We start from the raw sequence: 14,076 nt of genomic DNA, 5'->3' as shown, positions 1-14,076 counted from the left end.
GAATGACTTGTACTCAGCAGCCAAGTAGGACCCTATGGGAGATTCTGAAATCTAACAAAGTACTAATAATGCTGGTTCCATGTGGAATGAGGGGAGAGTTCATAGCTATTAAGCCTGGGAAAGGATATTACGATCAGTAGTGGTCTGTCCCGTGTGAAGCGAGCCGTACAATTACATGCATGGATCCCTACTTCAGCCATTTATTTGGACATTAGCATACCACACAGAAAGAAAGCCCACTCTTCATTTAAGTGCTGGCAGATTTATTATGTCGGTAGATCATAGAATCATAGAATGGTTTAGTAGGTTGGAAGGGATCTTTAAAGGTCATCTAGTCCAACCCCCCTGCAGTGAGAAGGGACATCTCCAACTAGATCAGGTCGCTCAGAGCCCCACCCAACCTGACCTTGAACATTTCCAGGGATGGGGCATCTACCACCTCCCTGGGCAACCTGCGCCAGTGTTTCACCACCCTCATTGTAAAAAATGTCTCCCTTATATCCAGTCTGAATCTACCCTCCTTTCATTTAAAACCATTACCCCTTGTCCTGTCACAGCAGGCCTTGCTAATGAGATTGCCCCCACCCTTCCTATAGTCCCCCTTTAAGTACTGGAAGGCAACAATAAGGTCTCCCTGGAGCCTCCTCTTCTCCAGGCTGAACAACCCCAGCTCTCTCAGCCTGTCCTCATAGGAGAGGTGTTCCAGCCCTCGGATCATTTTTGTGGCCCTCCTCTGGACCTGCTCCAACAGGTCCATATCCTCCCTGTGCTGAGGGCCGTAGAGCTGGATGCAGTACTCCAGGTGGGGTCTTACCAGGGTGGAACAGAGGGGCAAAATCACCTCCTTCGACCTGCTGGCCATGCTGCTTTTGATGCAGCCCAGGATACAGTTGGCCTTTTGCGCTGTGAGCGTACGTTGTTGGCTCATGTCCAGGTTTTTGTCCATCAGTTCACTTATGAACTGATGAGTTCATAGAATCTTAGAATGCCCTGAGTTGGAAGGGACCAGCAAGGATCACTGAGTCCAACTCCTGTCCCAGCATAGGACAACCCCAAAATTCACACCATGTGTGTACTTGATCAAGGCTGAACGTGAGTTGTTAGTGGTAGGGCCAGGTGAAGAATTATTTCCGTAGTTTTGATCATCTGAAAGCACACTGAACAGTCATTCTTCATTAGTGGCTTATGTGGATGCTTTCAGGTGGCCAAGAGCGGCCTTTAGAGAGTCACCTCACCTACTTCCAAAATGGATGAAGCCATTCAGCAGAACCAGAGACCAGATTGTCAATGCAGAACCAGAGACCACCTCTCAAATTCACACCAAACCTCCCTCCAGTAGACAAATCCTAAATACAGTTCAAGTTTACTCATGTCATGTCTCCTTTTTAGCTCAAACTGCAACATAGTATTGACGTGAGGTGATTAAAAGCCATGCAGTCTTACCATGCCACCTTGTGCTAGGTAGGTGGCAGTCAATGAAAATAATCTGCCAAGAATTCATACATAATTAAAATAAATGTATTGCTGATATCCAGGGCATTTTTTAATGATCCTGGGTGGTTTGCCTGTTTAACCTAAGCTCCTTGTGCTGGGAGTTCTCTCTTGTGCCTTGTAAAGACAGAGAATCTCACTCAGATCCAAGCTGTTTCTTGGAATTTCATACATTACATATATGGCAACGCCAGCATTGGGAAATGCTTTAAGAGACACTTTGTAGGCATGAACCTGGGCACATAAAGCATATATGCAAAATGCACTGTAGAATGCAGAATATGAAAAGGATCCAGCACAATCTGTCACGTTTTTACAGACCCTGAAAAGTGTCATGATAGGAGAATAATTTACATGTTGTCATTTCTCTTAACCTCACCAATTTCCTTTCATAATCCTCCACCTGCCCTGCCCCCACCCCCGTAAAAGATATAGTCATTACAATAGGAGGGAAGGTGGCTGGGCTGGTATTGCATGTAATTCTTGTCCCCAGGTGCTTCCTAAATCACACTTAGATTATCTGGTAATAAAGTTGGCAATGAAAAGGATGCCATAGCAGTGAGTTATAGGCATTTGCAGGTAGTGTGGCAAGGAGTTCACCCCAGGGAACCCTCTTAGTCGTCTTTTTCTTCCCCCACAGCATCACTTGTGCTTCCAATTCTCCCTTGTCTCTGGTTACTCAGGGCCTGAGTCATACACCTTGAAATAACAGTCACCCTCATTTCCAAAGTCAAGCCTCAAAGGCATATGAACAATTATGGTACTTGAGAAATTAAGGTTCAATTTTGCCAAGGATTGACCTTGCGAAGTACTGAGCTTTTTTGCCCGCAGTTCAATAGCATGCCTCAGAGCCCTGTGTTTAGCTTTAAGCTTTGGACTGGTTGCTCGCAATTAAGCTTATATTTAAGCTGTTTGGTAGATTGTGGCCTGAGTATACTGTACCTGGCAGATTCCAGCCTTGCAGGACAGAGTACTTGGGGACATATTTGTGCTGGGGCTGCACAAATACAGTTATTCTAGGTGCTGATAACTCTGCCAAGTACTTCTATATACCCTGCCTTCCAAGCTGCAACATTTAGTCCTGTAAAATACAGTATAGTTCTGCTGCTGCTGGAACATTTCCACAAGCATGGAATTGCATCGAGCATGGATGCAGGTGAGATGCTTATAGAATTGTGGGCAGTTGTATGGACTAACTGAGTTGCTTTTGATACGACAACTCCACTGTCACAGGAGAGTATCCTTCCACATTCACCCAACACCTCAAACTCCCTACATAACCAATAAAGATTAGATGTTAGTGCTGGAGGTGGCACTACACTGTACTCTCCCTGACAACACTGACCTTACCTTTCTGTTTTTGGCAGCTGCAAGCAGAATCAAAGAATCCTATGGGGTATGCCTAAACTCCAGGACCCAGGAGTGATTCCATGGTCGGCCCAAGTCCAGACACATGTCTCTGATATGTCAGGGTGAGCCTTGGGTGTGCACCAACCTATCCTGTGCCTCACCCACTTCTTCATGCCTTCGTTTCATGGGTAATAAGCTCAGGCCAAAAGACAAGCGTGACACATTCTTCCAGACCTCCAAGCAAGGAACATACTGTCGGGTACTTCAGACCTGCATTCTGCATGTAGCTGCATGCCCTGTGTTATTTCAGGCGCTTAAGGCCTTCTCTTTCTGTCAACTCACACCACCTGTCCTGGAGTATAGTTTTTAACATTTATTTTTCATGAAACAGATATTTCATAAACAAGCTTGCTTTTGTCTCTGTGAAAGGCTATCCTATCCCTATGGGATTTCTGCTTCTCTCGGGCTACCAGATACAAAGGTATCCCTTGCTCATTAGGGACCCATCTAAAACTTTGGTTCTGTCATCTTCCTAGACAAACAGTTGTCTCTCTCACAAAAACATGCAGTCCAGGTACCAAGGTGCAGCCTCACAAGAGAGGACCATGCCAGGCACTGCAGAGATAAAATCCTAAGTTCATAACCCTCCTTCTCACCCAGCTCCTCTTCCTGGCGTGAACACAGGTGCCAAGAAAACAAGAAATGGAGAATTTGAAGGAAGGAACAGTGCTTTTATATACAATAGCCTAATGCTACAGAGTTGTACATGAGAGCACTCAATACAGGTTTTTGTGATTATGCAAGGAAATAATACAGAAATTCTGTTCTGACAAAAGCAGTTAGAAAAAGGTGTCAGACTTTGATTATTGTGCCCTTAAACTTAACTTAAAAATCTTTAAACCTTAAAACTTTTGCAGAGAGATGTTGGTTTTGCTTTTTTCCATTATTTTAGCGTCTGTTTGTTGCAGTCCTCACACAAGTAGTTGCTGTTAATCCCATGTGCCCGATTACCTCAAGGCTTGTTTTTATCAAAACAAAATGCTGTGGTTTGTTTCAACATCTGAATATCAGAGGCAGGTTAGCTGGAGAAGCTGTGCAATGTCCCTAGTTTCAGACTGACCTCTGGCAATCCTACCTCCTGGTGGAATAACAACATCAGGTGTTCACTTCCAAACGTACACTAATTTTCTCGAAGCAACAGTATGTAGGAAGGGAATCCAACCCTCAGTCAAACCCCATTGCCTCTGTCTTTTGGAGAGATGACAAACTTCTATTAGCAGAAGGAGAATTGAAACAATTCCTTTCCAATTTGAAGTTTCACATGTTTACAGGAATACGCTAACCAAAGTTTGCTGAAAATAAAATGGAAAGTGATGTGGAACTAAAGTAACTGCACGTGCTATATTCAAAGCCAGACTGTGAATGGATTTCTTGAAATATCAAGTTTTAACTGTTAAAAAACTGTCAGAATGCATCACATATGAACACAGAAAGGCATTACAGACTGCAGGGAGATGAATATCTGTGATGAGAAAAACAACCCAACTGGCATGTAGAGGAACGCTTGAAGCCTCCTTTGTTATGACTACAGTAAAAATGCACATCTATTTTCCTAGAATAACAAAGAGTTCATTCTTGCTCCTGCTTGGAGGCGTTTACAATGTGTTATTAGCAAATGTACAAATGTCTTGTGTTTTGAAAAATCAAAGGAATTAATGAGTAAGTAGAATTAATACCTTCCCTATAGCCCTGCCCCTGGATTTGCTTATGCATTTTGCTTTAAGGAGTCACTGGATAAAAAAAAATGTAACTACACTGGAATCAAAGAGCGTCGCCCAAGACTTCCATCTCTCAGAGGAGCACCGCTGTAATTAAGGTATAGAGTTGGGCTTCCTATTATTGCTTGTGTTTTTCCTGGCTTTGTGATTCTTCAGTGCTTTTTTTGTCCAGTGGTCTCTACTGTGGGAGGAAAGGCTCGTGCACCTTAGCCTCCCAGCGCTGGCGTAAGAAGCTCCCCTTTGAGAAGAAGGGATCTGCAGGTTTGAACAATGTCCCTCTGAGAAGAACCCCAACCTATTTTTCCTTTGGGTGGATATTGAAACCATTATGTGTTTCTCCTTGAAGGCCATTGTTCAGCAAGACACATTTCTTCCTCAGCACAAGAGCCAGTTACCTAAATGTAGAAACAAATGAACGGAAGGAGGGCTCAAAATACATTCCATTCTCACACATGAAGAAGTCTAAATCTCAGAAGAGGAAGAGCCTCAGCTCTCCTCTGCCTTCTTATTTCCCACTGGTTTGTTTCAACAGATGCTGCTCTCCCTTATTCATGGATTTTGTTGCTAGGAAAAGGACGCACCGCTGCCTAACTCCCTCTGTTCCCGGAATGGGAGAGAGATGCCTAAATCAGGCTCATGAATTACAGTCCTTGAGTACCTGCCTGGAGATAAAATACTCAGCCTGAGTCCCTTGTGAATCTTCCCCTTTTGTTCCTAGTGCCTAAGCTTGAAAAGATGCCTACCATGCATATTAAAAACCTAAAAGGTTGTTAAAAAGGCAAAGTATCCTCCTCACTTTTGTTTACGCCATCAGCTAAACGTTTGTACCTCTCCCTATGCATGAGATGGACTTGTACAGCAGTCTGATTCAGAAAACAGATTCCTGAGGAAACAAACCACTTTCCGACAGGTTAGATTCTAGCTAGATCAGCTCCCTGAGCTTGGTTCATCTTCTAGTTCCACTGGCACCAATGTCATGCAAGACACGAGGCCAAAACCTGCGGGAAAGGAAGAAACGTGTGAGTGAGAAGGGAGGGGAATCAGGCAGCAGAAGCCCAAATTTAGAGCAGCTTATGCTGTGTTGGAATCATACTCCAAGGTATGGTTTGGGCTGTTATATGCCCAGCGGGTTGCCATCATCCATACCTCCTGTAAAATAAATCTGTTTGAACTGTATACCGAGTCCCAAAATAGATTAGATATCACCCACTGTAGGGTTTTGTGAGTCAAAAAAAAAGAGACTTGGCAATGAACAAGGCCCAAGGGTGGGGTTTCATGTGATGCTGAATGCGATTTAACAGCTTGCTGCTGCTGAAAGGGGGCTGCTTATCTTTTTTAGTCCCGCATTTCCTCCCCCACAGGCACATGCTGTTAATGCTTGCTTTGCACCAACTCCAGCATTCATCTTGCACTTAGGTTGTGAGTGGGTCAGTTTGTCTTGCTAACTGCATCAGAAAACAAAGCCAGCAAAAAAGTGAGTGGTCTGCTGGGCTTAGGAGCTGAGTCAGCTTTCTCGGTCACCTGGTTTGCTCGGATGAGCACCACACCGAGCGATTCCAGGGAAGGGGCAGGAGGCCCAGCCAGGAGCAGGAGGGCGCAGGGGGAGGCGGGAGCAGGATCACAGCCTGTTGGCAACACCAAGCTGCTAGGTTGGCTCAGTTTCCTGCCGAATTGCAGCCCAGCTCTCCTTGGACTTTGCTATCCAAAGTACATTATTAAATGCATGCAACTCCTGCGTCAGAGCCCTGCCAAACTTTTACTGCTACGCATGTTGGGCCAAATGAATTTGCAGGTCCTTGTAGATTCAAGAACCAGCTTTGTTCTTGGCTCTTGCTGGCAGCACAGGCAAGTTGTGGAACAGTGGTGCAATGTGCTTCCCCTCCAGGAAATTCTGCTTATTAAGGGAGCAGTCTAATGAAGCTTTTGGAGAATCTGTAATGCCAGCCCCCTGGAGGGGAGCCGCAGTAATCCAGATGCTAGGCAACAATAGTAGGAAATGCTGTGATGAAGCCTGCATTCAGTAGGGAAGAGTGTCACTTAAATGACAAAATACCTACTTGAGAACTTCCTCTCTTTGAGCAGAGGTCTAGTGATCCTTTTGTTAAGAGGAGTGGACATTTTGTTCGCTGTCGGGTCATAGTTTTTACAGGCAGCTGTCATAATGGGCCCAGCCTCTCTCTGCTGGCATTTATAAGCCATGATATTCACAGATCTGTATCATAGGTCACAGCTCCAGCCCTTCCCTGTTCCTCAAACAAAAATTATTTCGGTTGGCCAATAGTCAGGCAGAAAGGAGAGTTCTTTTGCCCCTGAGGCACAGTGCGATCCAGTTTGAGTGATTACAATCTACAAAGTCATCCACGTTCCTCAGACAGAAAAACAATCAACTCTGGCCATGAACCAAGACACACAGGCAAGAGTATCTACTCAGAGCAGTTAAGACCCACAGATTTTGTAGAAGCTGTGGTGGAGACATGGGAACCTTTCTTCTCCCACACATGAGCAGCATGAGCTTTCCAACATCCTTCACACTGAAGTCAATTGGCCTCAGCAAAAATTCCTCTGTGCAGTATATACGCCGAGTTCCTACCAACAGCACCTTTTGTTGAGCAAAAAGTGTTGAGTATATAACGGAGCCATAGGAACCCCAAACTCCAGATTATTCCTCACAGAATCATTCAACTTATGTGTTTTTATGCTGTCAAGATCTGGAAAGAGGATGTGTGCACTTTCTGACGGAATTTGGGAAATTCATGTGTTTCAGTAAGGTGACCAGGGATTTCTGAAGAGGAGGTGTCCTAGGTTCCTTGGCAGGGATGAAAGAAGCAGGTCTGAGTCACCGGTGGTGCCAGAGGAGCTTCATATTTTCATTTAGGATGGTGGTTGCATTTTCTGCTTTTCCACGCCTATGCCACAGTGTGCATCGTCTTTGCACCCCATTTCAGGATCTAGTTGTGCAAAGGAAGATGACTTGTTGTGGCTGCATTCAGTGCCTGGTGTGGAGCCTACTTTCTGAGAACATGCTTGCCTCAGGCTTGCAGCATGAGTCTTCAGATGTGTTTAGCATTAAGATGTGGTTAACTCAGCTTCTAGCCCAGCTGAACTTTTACAGTTAAGGAAGACATTGTGCAGTGAAATCAGACTTTTGTGTTTATTTATTTTTAGCTTCTATGGAAATCACAATGATGCAGTCATGCCCTGAGCATATGTGTGCTCTTGTCTGTCTGTCCTCCCTTTGCGAATAACTCCTGGCCATTTTCAGCCCAGTTCCACTTAAAGCTAGTGGTTTCAAACATACTGTGTCCCTACATATTTCATAAAAACAGACAGTTGAATATAGCAGAGGGAAAGCCTACAGCCTTATATGGAAGAAAATGCACACCATCAACCCAAGCCATGTTAGGCATAAAAGAATCTACAGAGGAGAGCAATATTATATGTCCCAACCTCATGAATATTTAATCAGAGGAGGCACCACCAGAGGATCCCACCATCAGACGAAAATGACTTGGAAACTGGGTTTCATTTGCTGTGTGGCATATGGAAATACTTGATTCCTTAGGAAAGTAAAAAATAAATACTAATTTTCTCTGCCGCTCTTGCCTGCTCTCTTGCTTTCCTCCCTTTGCTGCAGGCCTGTAATATAGAACCAGATCCTGTGTTACCAGGAAGTGGGGGTTGATAACTATGGATAGAGGGCTTAATTTTAAGAGAATGTTCATGAAACTTACCCTTTGAATCTGAACAAGGAACATTTTACTTCTCATAGTCTCATATGTCTTTTCCTTAACCCCACATTGGTTAGGTCTTAGCAGGGCACTGCATGTTTGGTATGTCCATCACTGAAACTATAAAACATACTACCCCCATAGGTGAATTAAAAGGCTTTATTGGGGAAAAATGCAATAAAACTGTGGTAGCTTTAAAAATCTGATGGGCTTCTAGCTACTTTCAACAATCCACACATCTCCTATCTTGAGGTGAGGTCCTTACCTTCCCAAAGCTGAATGGTTCATACTACCAAATTTCTGAAGCAGGACATAGTAAAGTACTAACAAAAATATAATATAAATTTCAGTTGCCAAAAGAAATAAACTAAATGTTTTTATGTGCATTCCTGGTGGCTTTTACTGTCTCTGTTTGTCTGGGTCACAGTATGTCAAACCCTTAAGTATGCAAGTAACTCTACGCATATAAATAGCCATGAGATCTTCTCAAGTGTTTGGAGGTCTGTGGCTTCACAGAACGAATACATATGAGTATGCAGAGACTGATGTCGTAATAATTACTAATCATATTGTAGTTTTACATATATAGTACAACATACTAACACTATACCTTCATTATTTTCAGCATATGTATTTGTTTTAGTAGACAAATGTGCTGTCCTCCCTATACTGGTGAAGTAAACAGTGAACATTCCTTAGAACTGGAAGTTGAGCACCCAAACTTCTAAACTGGAGAAGGATCCCTGGAAAGGGATCCTGTCAGAAGGATCTTCTGACACTTGACCTAGGGTGTGCAACCCCTCCCCACACAGTTCCTAGCTACTGTGCGGTATTCAGTCAGGGACCCCTATCAATAAGCGATTTGGAAGTAGCCACCCTGTTTTGGGACATAAAAGAGTTTAACAAAACAGGCATTCACAGTGCACCTCAGTGAGACCATGAGCACATTTAGTTTACTAGCACAGGCATAGCCTCAGTGTCTTGCAATTGCTATCATGGATACAGCTGTGAGGTCTGCAGTATAGAAAGAATCTCCTTTAAAGTCTGACTAATTATTTGCTACTCTTGCTTATCCATTTTGTTCTTTTAAAGGTGATTTTAACACCAGTTCCTCCTTCACCTTTGAGGCTCATCCGTCAGGATTTCCTGTTTCCACAGCTCACCCTTAAACTAAGGTAGACTCCTTAAGCTCCCCTAAGTAGCAGCAATGTCAGCAAGTATTGCAGAAGCAATGCAGAGCCAGAAAGAAAGGCCTGAAGTAATCTTTGACAGATTTAAAAACTTGTCATCTCTCAGTGCAAGAACAAGCCTGTGTAAGAGAGGATTAGCTCAGAATGCATTTTGTATTAAAATTCAGACACTGTCATAGGAGAAAGATGCTTTTCTTCCTTCTTTTTTTCCCCCTGAAGGAAAACATTCCAGTGCATATTTTGATCATTGTTTATTCTTCTTCTGATAAAAGTCTATGCCCTTAGTTTTTCTTAGTCATAGATGCATATTAGTCAACAGTTTTAAACATGTTAAAACCTGCTGTTTAGTCCTCAATTACTTCCCCTTCCCTTTCCTTACTGATACTTTTTTTATATTGTCAAAGCATCTATCAGCCCAGTCCTGACTGAGGACTAGGCCCCTTATTTTGCTCACACAAAGAACTTATGTTTAATGGGTTTATTTTTCTTTCAAATTGCTTGTTCAACTATGATTATTCAAATGATGTAATACTGGGAATATATACTTATAATTACCATGGCCAGATGGTCTCAAATCAGTTCACTGTGTTTTGTTTTCTTTTGTTTTAATAAATTACCTGCTTTAATTAACAGAAATCTCAGGCCAGACATTTACGTATACATTTTCTATAGGCTTCCATTGCCCTTTTAATTTTAACAGCAGCCATTTAACATTTGGGTGTGCAGAATATCTATAATAACACAACATTTTGTTGATAATTTTGAAGCCACCTGCGAATCAAATGCTTACAGACAAATAATTACTCTCTCACTGCACTCGTCTGATCATGAAAAGAGCTGAAGTTGTCAGCATTCCTTGATTTGCTGTAAAGTATTATTCCTATTTTACAGAGGAGGGCAGTAAGAAACACAGTTTAATCCCTATTTTTTGAAAGCTATTATCAGGCAACTTGTACCCTCTGGATGTGTCTAAAATTGTGGGACCAGAGACTTTTCAGTTCCCAAAAGGTACCCTGGCCACATTGTAACTGCACATGGGGATAAGGTTCTGATGTACAATTTTTTTCCCCTTCCTGCATCCTGGTTTCCACTGGAAGAAAATTTGGGTATATGGGAAAAGAAGCATCTACAGTGTGCTCCAACTGACCTCTGCCTGGACGGGCACAGGATCACAACAGGAGTGAGGACAGGAAAGGGGAAGGACAGAGGAGGGACACACCGTGAAACCCAGAGTACCCACATGTTGCCTGTTACCAACGATAGTAGAGAAGTAGGGTGAAAAACTCCCATTAGCATTGGGGTCCATATAAAGGAACTTCCAGGCAAATATGGGACTAGGGCACATCTCTTTGATTCAGGGTTTTTATCTTATTCCAGGATGATTCTTTCCCTCATTTCTGTTGGTTTGCTGCTACAGAACCACTCTGGATACTATGATATTATATATTAATACTACAGTTGCAAAATAATACTCTGTGCAATTTAAATTCTCCTTTTCAGAAAGCAACTTGTGAGAGTAAATCTGAGAAGCCAACAAATTTCCTTCCTGTGATCAGTTCATCTATAACCTCTCTCTACAGCCACATTTTTTCTGTCCCTCATACTCACCTATAGATCACAGTTTTTTCCCATTTGTACTTCCATTATTACTCTTCATCCATGAGAAGTATTTCAATTTCCCTGCAGCAGACTGGCATTTTTTCTTGGATGTTTCAAGGGGAGCTAATTTACATCAGGAAATTGCTTCAGGGTGATCCATCTGGGACAGTCAAAAAGTTTGCATAGTCTTTATGTACTATGTAGACCTCATTTGTTGTTTCTTTTGTACTTTACATATCACCCCTGGCTCACAAGCATCTCCCCACCATGACCAGTGTTTGTCCTTTTCATAGTGAGTGAGCAATAAACATGTGGTTACCAATCTTGGCATCCCAAGAAAACTGGGAGGGAAGAGTCCATCCAAGCTTAATCAACAGCTGGAGACTACAAGGGTCTCCCATAGGTCAAGACTGGCTTCCAGCTCTGAGGGGAAAATTGCTAAGGGACAAAAATGGGTCCCTTCTTTGCCTGGAGATATTGTGAAAGGACTGCTCAGAATGTCCTTCTTTCCTGCAAAAGGTTACTTTTTTTTTCTAAGTAGAAAACCTGTTTATTTTCTGCCATGTCCCAAGTTGGAAATGCGAAATGCTTAATTTACCACAGAGCCACTCAGCATCAAGTCAATGGGTGCCATGCAAGAACTTGAACAGGACTGAATAAAAGCAGTTCCAGGGGGAATTTGCTGACACATCGTACTTTATTGACTGACACTATTCTGATTCAGAGCTACATATGTGCCTGGTCTCAGGACAGACAAAACACTGCATCTCTGCAAAGGTCCATTTCCCTCTCCCCATCCAGCCTTGATCTCAGCCAGAGAGGAAAAAAATGGGATTGCTTCAAAGCGGGGAGTAGCGTGGACTTGCAATCCACTGCCACAATTCCAAACAGCCCATGGCATGGCTTTCATTACACAGCAGATGTAGCTTTTCTTCTTTCTCTTTCCTCCCTCTCCCCTCCATCCAACAGCTTTTTTTATCAGTTGAACTGATTAGGCCAACAAAAAGCTAGTTGAGGTGTCCTTCAAAAAGGCTACACAGCCATAACAAACGTATGCACTGAATCTGCTAATGCCATGGCTCAGTTAGACAGAGATCTCTGTGCTTTCTGCCTGCCTTATCTTTCTCCAAGGAAGGCTTTCTCCAGGAACATCAGTAAGCTTGACATCTCACACTGTCCCTCAAGTACTTCATGACATTCCTCAAAACCATTCTTTTTGAGAAGAGCTGACAACAGTGTTTAGACTGTCATGCAGGTCTGTCATGATGCCTGAGTTGTTGTCCTGTCTGGATTGTCTATTGTCTCCAGTTTTAAACTTAACTGCTCAGTCCTGAGAGGTAAGGACCTTCTGTCTTGTGACTGTACAGCACACTGCACTACCATGTCCTGTGTCCATCGCTTCAGGTTTCTAAAAATGCATGCAATCTGATTAATCCTAATTGCTATTCTCCATTCCTAACGTTCAATCATATTTTGTGTAATCCTACTCCCCCTGCCTAAATGAGTATGAAATTATACTCAGAGCAGCAAAATCTGCAGGGATGGGGAATGAAAGCTCTTTCCTTGACTTCTCATTAATTTTGAGGGCTATAGTGTGTCTCCTTCTCAAGGGCTCCTACACAGGACTTTTGTGCCCTAGGCCTATGAAAGTGCCACACCGTAACAGGCTGCTCAAACCTACCACCCCTAAAGATTTCTACCACTTCACCCCCAAACGAGCAGCCTCTGCCTGTAGCACATACAGGTAGTAAAAGTTCTCAGCCAGATCTGCCTTTCCTATGTGTCTCCCCATGCACAAAACAGCCAGCTTGAGACCATACTGAGAGCATAGCCTTGCCTTTGTGCTGGTACTTCCTGAGGCAGATATGAACCTGTTAGATGAAGTCAGTGGTTAGAACCACAGCATTAAAAAAAGATCCCGTGTCGCTGAGTGTTTGGTGGTTGCTCTGTGGTGGAGAGAAAGCTGTATAAAGCCGTGCAGTTCAGGATGTGTTCTAGTAACAGTGAAAGTATATACCAAAATTGAATGTGGATTAGAAAAATATACAAATGGTTGTGTGACAGTAATGTAACATTGCAAAAGAAACTTGAAAAGATACTAATGCCTCTACATTGTCAGAGAGATAAAAATGGGGCATACTGGAGTATGGAGGGACAGGCCATATGTGCAAGCTTACTGGTTTGGCAGAGTACTGAGAAATTGCTCCCTGTAAACTGTCTTTTCAGCACCTGTTTGTTCTGTTGTTGTGTGAATGCACTCCCAAAGTGCTGGACAGACTGAACACAACTTGCCATCACTCATAAAAAATTTCTGTTCAGGCCATCAAGATGCACTCCCCCAGCAGAGCACATCCTTGCCCACCCTCTTCCAAAGTGACACATCGTTTCCTGGAGGAGATGTACAGCCAGGAGGGAAGTTCATGTTTGTGGTGGCTGTGGAAGTGGCTAGGGTTAACCATCTTCCACAAGGGTCTGCCTGAAAACTCTTCCCACCGCAGCGACTAAAGAGCCCTTTGAGGGCAGCAGGTTCCTGTCCCCAGTCACCTTAAGGTTATGTGGGGGAATTTATGACAAAGCAAAGGGGCCTCAGAGGAGCAGGTTCCTGGAAACACCCAGCTCAGCTGGAATCCCCCATACGTTTTGCCTCATTTTATGAACCTGTAAGATTTGTTCTTTTTAAAGCCACCTTTCATACTGTACACAAAAAAAAAAAAACGGTCCTATGTGACACCTCCCATTTCAGTTTCAGGGTTCCCTCAGGCCCATGTTTCATACCTAAGACATAACGCAGTCATTATTTTACTACCTTGCTGGTGGCTTAGTGTCCCTCTTTACCTGCTCCCTACTTAAAAAGTACTGTAATGATGCCCGCCTCCCATCCTCCACAGATACAAACACACCAGCATACCCCAATTTTTCTACTAGGATCTCAATTCTCTT

This window comes from Phalacrocorax aristotelis, chromosome 1 (assembly GCF_949628215.1).
Source record: "Phalacrocorax aristotelis chromosome 1, bGulAri2.1, whole genome shotgun sequence".
In the NCBI taxonomy this organism is placed as follows: Eukaryota; Metazoa; Chordata; class Aves; order Suliformes; family Phalacrocoracidae; genus Phalacrocorax; species Phalacrocorax aristotelis.
Note: the sequence above shows the minus strand (reverse complement) of the source record.